A 10,663-nucleotide genomic window follows, 5' to 3' on the forward strand; every position below is an offset into this window, starting at 1 on the left:
AAGCAGGTGCTCTGACCTAATTAAAAGTGATAATGTGCATGCTGTAACCTGACCACAGGAAGCCCCCCACCCCCGCCCCAAGGTCTGCAATATTGGACCTTTTATTTCATTTTTAGCAGTTAAACAAATATCAGCTTTTAAATGTTAAATTTACAGTTTTGGCATTGTCATGGTTCTTCATTTGTATGGTAGAGTAATTAAAAAACTGAAATAAAAAAAGAAACATGTAAACACAGCTGACTCAGGCCTACAGCTGAGGATAAAGATGACGTCATAACAAGCCAATTATACAAGTCTCATTCTCCTTTTTTTATACGTAATGCTTTCTATTTGTTTTTAATTATATTCAGTAACAGTTAAAAAACAAATCAATTTAGTTTCACCTCTCTTCAGAAATACTGCAAAACAAACCCACAGAAGAAAACAATGTCCTCCCTCTCTTTTTTTGTTTGTTTTGCTAATCTGCAAACAGCTAACCTAACTACCTGGCTGATTCAATTAAGATTGTGAGCTGACACAAACTCGGAATACCTCTGAAGTATATTTCTAACTAACAAACACACTCACCTTCAATTTCCAACATTGATGCCCTTTTTTTTTTTTACACAAGCTTGCTTTCATACAGCTTAGTTGGCTGCCTGCTCTTTTGTTGGATAGCAGCAAAAATGGATTTTAACGATTTTCTATTATTTTTCTGGGCTTGAATTAACCTATAAATAAAGTGTATTAAATCACAAATGAACATTCAACTATCTGGCAAACAACGCTATTTAAAATGGTTATATCCTCTCCCTCTAAATTTGCTGAAAGAGGTCAAACGTAGAGCCAACCTGTTTGGACAGTGAACATCAACAAACAGTGGTTAATTGTGTGGGGTGAAGATTTATGTTAAGTGGACCCCTAGTTATAGAGAGGTAAGACTTTGATACACATTTGTTATACTTTACTGACCCCTAGCGGCCATGTAAATGAGACTTTATAAGTTCTGCTTCCCATGTTTTGAGACCTGGATGTTTTACCTGTAAGAAGCTTATACACATGTAGGCTAGTCAAACAGAAATGCTACACCTGGTGAAGTCATAGGCCTACAATGCTGGGTAGACCTGTTTGTAAAAATTGGCAGAGCTTCAATTTGGTGATATTGCTCTTTGTTTTTTTCTGAAGTTTAAAATTGTTGAGTTTTTTTTTTTTCTTAAATGGAACTTAAACATGATATCAGTTTGTAGGCCTATAGCCAATTCAAAACCATTGCCCATGCATCTGTCTTGTAAGAAAAGATAGGCCAACTTGCATTAAAGACAATCAGGGGAGAGGGTTATAAACTTTTAGCGGATATAGGTAGGGATTCATATTTGTCTGTGCCTTTTGTGAGGTGAACTAGAGTTTAAATTCAGTATAAAGACCTTGACGTGCTGTGTGATTGCAGAGATGCACGAAAGGCACATGAGCATTTTTAGAGAATATCTCTGCAGTTTTGTTTGACCTTCATTTCAGCCAGCAGGGGGAGACACTTTCATATGCATTAGGATTTAAGGTGTATTATTATTATTATTAGTATTACTCACCATTACATTAGTGCAATAGTGGATGCACACTAGTTGCTTCCTTCACAATGTTAAAGTCCTATCCTATATCACAGATTTTGTCCTGCAAATTAAATGGGAAATATGGAAATGATTGGTACTTTTTACTGAAAAACAACACCTCATCCTGTATTCATTTTCTGTCTAGGCAAGTGTTTTCACTTTAGGCCGTGTTTAATATGGCTGCACATTGACAAGTTGCCAGACATGATGTTTTCAGCCTAATTCTGTTTTCCTCACCCCTCTGTTCCCTCCTCATTTCTGTCTGCCCCCCGCTGCAGGGCTTCAGAACCTATGAATCATCCACAAATGGGAGCTGAATCATCAGAACCCTTCTCTGATTTCGAACATTTTAAATGCTAATGTTTGCACCTGCAAATAATTATGTTGCAACTTATATTCAATGTCGGATTTAAAAGCCAACAGTGGAGGATTTCTCAGAGTTTGTAAAAGGTCTCTCAGTTTCAGGTCATTGCATGTGCCAAATAATAGTGTGTAATATTGATTTACATAAAATCTTTGTAATTTCTTGCAGGTCAGTAATGCAATTATAATTTACCCAAGAAAGTTATCCTTTTAGCGGTTTTTACAAACAGAATTATATTCCAAAGAATTGATTATAATGGATCACAAAATTACTTTGGAGAAACTGCAGTTATATAACATGACAAAAATTGTAAAAGAAAGCAAAAGAATCAGCCCCAAGTCATGCTTTTTCTTTTAAAAGAGATATGCACTGCCCTTGTCTGTAACCCTTTATTTTTTTGGGTGTATTGGACTGTAGATGAGGCAAAGGATAAGATGCATTTCAGTGACGCATGCAGGAAAATTAGTTCTATCAAGTCTTTCAAGATGTTTATCCAAAAACCAGCAGAGTTTTAAACTTCTTTCAGATTCACGGAGAGCAAAGGGAGTGGAGAGGATGTCAGGGGCGTAAAAGTCCATAGGGGCCACAGATACAGTACTTCAGACGCAGCATTTATCTGTATTGTCTTTGAACATAGATTTAAAGGTTTGAATCTCAAAGCTCATGTCATCTATGAGCCGGTTATCATTGTAGATGATATCACCTGAACTATAGTTGGCCTTTCATTTTGTTTCACTAGAATCAACTCTAAGTTACAACATGGAGAAGTATGATAACATGTTCAAAGCCTCCCTGATTTTTTGCAAATAGTATGCATCTGTGACAAAAAGTTTTCCAGATGTTGTTTTTGTATAACTCTAAAAGCAGTTAAACAGTTTAGGGCATGATCTTTACTCTAGACTCACACCTTGGGAACAGTTAAGAGTTTGAACCACTTGACCTGTTATCTATTTATTTTTTTAAATAATGTAGAAAGAAGCTAAATGTTTCTTAGCTGCACATACAATGTGGAAGGAAAATCTACAAAACCCATAAACTGGATTTACCGACTCTGATTTATCTCAACATATAAACATCAAGTAGCATTGTAAACTCAGATGGGATTCTGAACTTCAGATCCTTTCATGGACTTTATATTAAAAGCTTAATTAGTTTTCTAAAGCCAAAGATGTTTATTTTCTATCCCGTTCAGAAGGAACTATGTGAAAACAAAGCTGCAGCTCTGTGACACTCTGCAACCACTCTGAAAACAAACTTGGTGGTGGGTCCAACAGTTCACGATGGATGGACAGAAGGAAATGAAGAGGAAATAGATTGTCACAGCAGGATACGTGAGGAACATGTTGCAGTCATGTAGCTCGGCCAAAAGCTTCAGAATCACTGATTGTGGTCATGTTATGTTTTGACAAGGAGAAAAGATCCCAGTGACATCTAGACACAGATTTATTTGGACAAGGTTGTTGGTCCCTTCTCACAGTTAGCTGTGAATGGTGGTTATGCAACACAAAGAGAGGCCTCTGTAAGAGATGATGGTACTGTGGCCAACAGGTAACTTGGTGAATATGACTCACAGTGAGAAGCTAAAAGTGCTATTTTAGCAAGAGTCCAGGGGAGTTCTACTATGCAAAAAACACTTCAACGTGTTTTTTTAACACTCATGTGTGCCTAGCCTGTCTAAAAAAACCCCAATTATTAGAAAAGTACATCCACTCCCTCTTTTGCCTGCTCCACTTGAAAATGTGTGCTCAAACAGGCCATTTGGAGATTTCCCCTTCATGACATCACAAAGGGCAGTGACCCCTCCCTCAGGTGGGTGACACTCCCACAGCTAGGTGTTTGTTCTGCCCTCTGAGTCTGCCTTCTCACCCTTAACAATAGGACATGGAGCGAGAAAGCCCGAGCCACCCATGCCCTTCCAGAGAGGGGGCGTGGTCAGACACAGCTCATTTGCATTTAAAGCTACAGACACAGAAACAGCCTGTTCTGAGCAGGGTTGAAATAAAGGAGTTTATAGGCATGATAATATAATGGATCAAAGAGGAGTTTTGACTAGAAACTTCACAGACATGTTTTTATTTAAACTTGTTGAAAAGGACATATAATATGTGACCTTTAAAGTAACGCAAACCTATCTGGGTTCCACAGCGGGTCACAAAATGTAATCAAGCCAGAATACTCTTTTACATGGACAGAATTGTTATACTTAAAGTAGCACTGCTTTACGGATCACTTAACAATAACTGATTATGTAAAATTCGATTTAGTCTGGTTTTGTATATAAGTCCTGTTGGCCAATGAATATAAAGTGTAGCCTCTAATCCTTTATCTTGAATGTTGATGTAGGCTCACAATGTTGTCAAAGTTTCTTCCATTTTTGGTTCCTTCAACTGACTCTTAAACAGTGACTTTCCATGGAAAGTAGGGATCTGAAATGTTGCTATAAACCAGTCCTGAATCTAAAAAATGAAAATAACCCATTGCTATTTGCTTCTCCCGGTCTAAGAATAGTCCAGGTTGTGATGCAAAGTTAATGGCTTGACAAGCCAAAAGAAAAAAAAGGAAGCTTAAACTTGTCGGTGTCCATGCTCAACCCGGGTTTGGACCATATCATGGCCTATGACCCTTGGCAGATTTTTATAAACTTCAGCATCTATTTCAAACAGCTCTTTCATCACCGTCTTTCAAAGCTGAATGTGAACTCCCTGAGATATTTTAGTTTCTTATTTTACTGAGAAAGATGTGAGTACTTCAAAGAGAAATCTCTCACAAAGTTATTCAAGTAGGGTCAGAGGAGATCGAAACTAGATAACCCCACATTTTTTTATTTCCCTTCGTCTGGTAATATTTTAGAATCACAAAAGCCTCTTCAAGTTTTAAGAACCAGATAAAAGACTTGGCTTTTAACAGAACGCATTGGTCCATGGTCATGTCATGTGAGTTTTTTTATTTTTTTATTTTTGACAGTTTGTGATGACATGGATACCAGCATCATACATAATCTGCAAAGGCAAAATAAAGAGGTATCATGATTTACTGGGCACGTTAAACAAATATGAGGAGCGTTTTCACACTCCGCATGCAAACACTCCTGAAAATGTCCTGCATGTGTGGGAAATACAGACCATTTTCTAACCCTGACATTATCTTGACTCAGAAGTTGGAATAAGTTGTATTTCTTTCTGTATTTCATTGATGCAGCCACAGATTTAAATTTTTTTTGATTTAAAAAAAACCCCCAAATTGTTAAGAAGAAGCACTTTGATCCAACGGGGAGAATACAGGCAGAATAATACAGCCCAGCACATGTAAGTGAGTATGTTCAAGACACAATGCCTCTCTCAGTTTTGCAAGCCAATTAGGTAAGTGCACAATATATGATGATTTTATTGGACAAGTTACAAGAAAGGTGCAGTCTATTTTCAGCACTCTATCAAACATGTTATACTGATTTTAGATGTAGTATCAGGAGAGTCAACCCTGATGCCTCTATTGCCCCGATTCGGAAATTATATGAAAATAAATGCAGCATTAGTGGGAGCAAAAGAGACACGGCACGGCATGGAGTTCACTCTAGTTCTGTTCTCTTTAAATTGATGTGATGGCTTTGCTATTTTTCTTCTTGCTGAAAATTGCACTTGTAAGCGACATCTGATACACTCAGTGGAAGGAAACACAAATATTATCTGTTCCCAGTAAAACACTGCTGATGTACTTACATTCATGTCCATCCATGCCACCAACAATTAGTGCTGGTCTGAACAGTGGAAATAAATGAGGACGCCTTTAGTGAGGAATTAACTGAAGAGTCACATGGGAGAGAAATATAGCTTTAACAAGCAATACTTCTTTCAACATGCATTGAAACGTGCAAAGGACACATGCACGTATCCATTTATTATGATTAATAGCATGGTAATAGTTTGTATTTGGCTCATAAAATGTCCAGAAACATCGTGCTCCCACTCATTTTCTGCACTTTGAACTCCATGATGACTTCATAAACCATTTCAGGTAGACAAACGGTCGCTGATTTAAGGATTGTCCCTGCTGTTATATCTGTTTCCTAAATGACCCTTCAGCCTGAGTTCATATTTGTTTGATTTACTGCACCCCTCTTAAGAGGTTCTCATGCCATCCACTCAGAGGAACAACAGCCATGCTACAGCTGTTTTAGATTGGCCAACACAAAGACATAAGATTCAGTACATCTGTTTTAATAACGGAACCATCAATTGAAATAACAGCATGCTAAACACGGGCACAACCCTTTGAACAACCTATGATTAATAGTGTGCTTTCCTACACACACAGCATGTGATAAATGACCTGATTTAATACTTTAGTCACTGCTTACGCTGGCATGCAGAGAAACTGCATTTGTGTAATGAGGTGCTGAAAACTTGAAACAACTCAGGATATGAGCAGCATTAAAGCCATCAACATAGTTTCAGAGCAGCATTTGTTGGAAAACCTCAGCGTGTGGGTCTGTGTAATCTGATCTACAGGCAGAGCAGCAGCTAAAGCTAAACAGGATCTGGAGAAGCTCTGCGGCCAAATTAACCTTTTTTTAAGTCAATTATAAATGGTGCGCAGAAAAGATGAGGAAAATGGTACTCAGCGTTTAGAGGGTGACTGCAGGGGTAATGATTATTTGAGGTATGAAGCAGAAAAAAACTTATATCAAGCTGTTTAAAAAAAAAAAAAAGATGCTGACTGTTCCAAGAATCACTGAGTGAGGAGCAGAGTTGGCAGTGATGAAGGTGCAGGCTGGGAAACGCTGCTGGCTTCCAGTATGTGCGTGAGCATGTGACTTTCTGTTGAAGCACTTTTCTGTGGACCTGAGACTGTGTGGTTAAGCTATTTACCATCATACACTTTGGCCTCAAATCTGACACAAGCAATTTTTAAACTGTGTCGTTCTGATGTACAAATGGTTAGGAATTCATTAACGTAGTCCTCAAGTGGCTGAATGTGTCAGTGAATTTTGTTTTCTGCACCTGTAGCAGTACTTCATTCGTGTTCAAGGAATGTTGTAACATTTCAGAGAACAGCTTCTCTTAGGTATATGCAGGAGCTTGTCAGCTTAGCTTAGTTTAAAGTTAAGAAACTAAGAGAAATAGCACGTCTGCTCTGCCAAGAGGCAACCAATCCATCCTGTAGGCGTTTCTAAGGGTGCAGACCCACTGCATGCAAACTGATTGATAAGAAAACATAGACTTTTTCATTTTCTATTGCAAATTGCTGATCTAAAAGATAGAGCATCCTGGGAATGGGATACTTGCCGAGGCAGACAAAACTTTTGGTGCAACGGTAGAAGCAGAAACATTAGGATATTCAGTATTTGCTTACATTAAGACAGTCCAATCCCACTGCAGCACTGTATTCTTTCTGAAAGTCGGCGTGTGCAGCCAGGAATTATCCAATGAGGAATGAAAATTGTACTGAAGTTGATGTAGTAGACCTTAAAACATATTTTTTTTAGCAAATGTCTTTGTTACAATAACATTGTAATGTTTAATCGAAATTTTTCAAAGTATGAAGCGCCTGGTTGTACAGCTATGGTTAGAAAATAGCTCAGAACAGAGGTAACTATACTTCTCATCCAGAATCCCAGTCTTGAACGTGTTCTGTTTAAACAGCTTTTTACCCTTTTATTAATGTCATAACAATCCATCTTACAGTATTCAGCTCTATGCTGTTGATTTTGTATCAATAACACTATTATAGGGAGAAAGTAAGATTGATGTGACGACTCCATTCAGCCCTGAAAGCAATCATCTGGAAAGGACAACAGTTTAAACCAATTGATAGACTGTGTGCAGTAAAGCTCAATGATTCCACATCTTTTGTCTGTTTTTTTATTCCAGAGATAATAGGACAGTAATAGAGAATATTTGTCAAGGGCATTGGCTCACTCCTGACTCAACTTTAATACTTGTGAATGGTCAATAATGAGAACTCTGTAGCTGATGTTTGATATTTTCAGACCAAAGAATTTGCCAAAGTTGTCAAAGATGCCATCTGGAACAGCACTCCAGATCTTCAATAAACATGAGGGGAAAGAGAACACAACCTCTTGTTTTCACATAATAACAAGTTGATTATTACTTTATCTGATAAAGGTTATTTTTTTTCTGCTTTCTTCCTTTCTTTTCTTTAAAGATTTTTTGTGTGCTTTTATCTAGAGATAGGACAGTGGATAGAGTCTGAAATCAGGGAGAGAGAGAGGTGGGAATGACATGCGGGCAAGGAGCCACAGGTCTTCGAAGATAACAGCCTCTGCACATGTGGTGCTCAAACTAACCAATCAGCCACCTGCGCCCCGCAAAGCTTTCTTTAATCACATTTTTTATCTCAAGCACAAATTTTATATAAGAGGATGACACACAGCTGAGATCCTTGAATTAAAAACAAGCACGTGTAATATGTAGAGCCAGTACCAGATGACTTACTGATTGAAATCGTTTTACTTTGGACCCTTTGCAGCCAGGTCTCTCAGAAGTGTGTTGTTTGCACAGAACAAAAAGGTTCTAGATGTCTGCGACTGATAGGAATTGGAAAATTAATGGATAACAATGAACTCCTGAACTCCTGAAATGATTTGATCTAATGCGGGTTAAGAAACAGATGACTGTAAGGGTTCACAAATGATCCAGTTCCTATTTTACAAATGACTCAAACAGACCTGCACATCTGACACATTTTTTCCCAAATTACACCTCCTGCCCTTCATTCTCTAACTTTCCTGTTGGTGGCAGTAATACAGTTCAAAGCTAGTTTTCCAAGTGCCAGTAAACAAAGAATAAATCCAGTCTCCTAATTTACATGTCAGCTGAATCTCATTCCGGGAGTAGGATCCTTCGAAGGACACAGCCTTCATAGCTTGTGTAGACCACAAAGTGAGAACCAGCCTGTTGTCTCGTGGAGCAATGATGGGGACAGATTTGTCTCATTGTCTGACGGGTCATCTCATGTGGGGAAGTTTTTCCTAGTTGCACGGGTATTATATAACAGCGGACATCAAAGTTAACAATTAGCAGCTGATTTCATGGGAACTTGCTCGTGTACATATTTCTGCTTCAAAATGACACTTTGAGATAAATGACTCTGCATTCTGTATATTTGTGTGGGACTTAACAGAGTCAGGAAGGGGACTAAACACCCCGGCCTTGAGCTGTTCACATTGTGGCCCTGTTTACCACGCTGACCACATGGTCAAGCCGCAAAGAGCAGGATTGCAACAAGTAAAACGTAAAAGATCCAAGCGGATTAGCAGGTATGTGCAATAACAAAAGCCATATTTTACAAATAAATATACATGCTGTTTGAATGCTGTTTATCTGTTTCACTGATTTGTATTTAGTTGCTGCCCTATCCGCTAGTTTTCCCTTGTGGAAGCCCATTTCAAACATGCAACAAAACTCCTGAAAATGTCCTGAAACTTTTGGGGTGAGCTACCAAGTGAACACAAACAGTTGTATTTCTTTTCAATTATGAGAGACTTAATTGAGATTGAATTATTGTGTCTTTAACAGCTTTGGAAAAGATAAATATGCAATGTCTTTGGCGATAAGACTGTCATGATGACTTCATTGTCAGAGGGGCAGTGAAGCCGACAGCAGGATAGGATGGAGTCTTGACACTGGTGCCACTGATGATATAAATATGCTGGATGTAATGAGGAGAGGGTTTCTGAGGCTGTTTGTGAACTCTGCTGAATGGAGGTGACTTGGGCGGAGGAAGGTTGCAGTGATCGCACTGAAAGGACTGACTGCGTAAGAGAGAGAGAGACGATTAAAACATCAACAGCAACAGGGTGATTGGTTGAGAGAGGTTGTGGTAGAATCTGGTTGGTTTATTACTTAAAGAGTAAACGCCCATAATCAGCTGATCTGCAAAGCAGGGATATGGAGGACGTGGTAGACAGGGGTCGGCTAAGTTGACTAAAGAAAAATTAATGAATGTGTGAAAGAATATAAACAGTCTTCCTGCTTGAACCTTGAACTTACGTCATTTGGACATTTTTCCGCCAGCCCCTAAGTGAAATCTGCAAGAAGTCAGGTGAGCGATGTGTGAGTGCAGCAGGTAAAATTCAGGAAAATTCACGTCCACTCATTCAGTGGGTGGAAGTGACCATGTTTACATGCTGCAGCAATCTTCATGTTTTGCTCACAGCATGTTCTTTTCCACTTGTCTTTTGAAACTGTGAATGTTACCCATTACACAAAGCATTGACATAAAGGCAAAAACTTTCCACGTAACTAACATATCGCACATCATGGATATGTTATAAAGATTACTCTGACTTCCTCCGCTTCCTTTTTACATCATATCCCCAAACCTACCCCCAAAATCTGCTGATGTGAAGGACATGTGAGAACGAGAAATTCTCAGGAGTGCTTGTGTGACTCTTATTGCTTGAAAAATCATGACTCAAAATAAAGAAGAAAAGAACAAATTATTTTTTCCGAAAAGTTCAAATAAAAAACAAACTAGTAGATCGTACATGGAAACAGCGAGGGCACAGTCCTCTTGGTTTGATCATTTTGGTTTGATCTTTCTTGGATGAGATATCTAGACTGAAATTTCTGCCATAATCTTTAGTATTTTAGTTATTTAAGAACCGATCTACATGTATCAAACTGGAGAAAATTTTCCATTTAATGTCTATGAAAGGAATATTTGTCTGGGTATAAACATTAAATAAATTGAC

This window comes from Labrus bergylta, chromosome 2 (genome assembly GCF_963930695.1).
Source record: "Labrus bergylta chromosome 2, fLabBer1.1, whole genome shotgun sequence".
Classification (NCBI taxonomy): domain Eukaryota; kingdom Metazoa; phylum Chordata; class Actinopteri; order Labriformes; family Labridae; genus Labrus; species Labrus bergylta.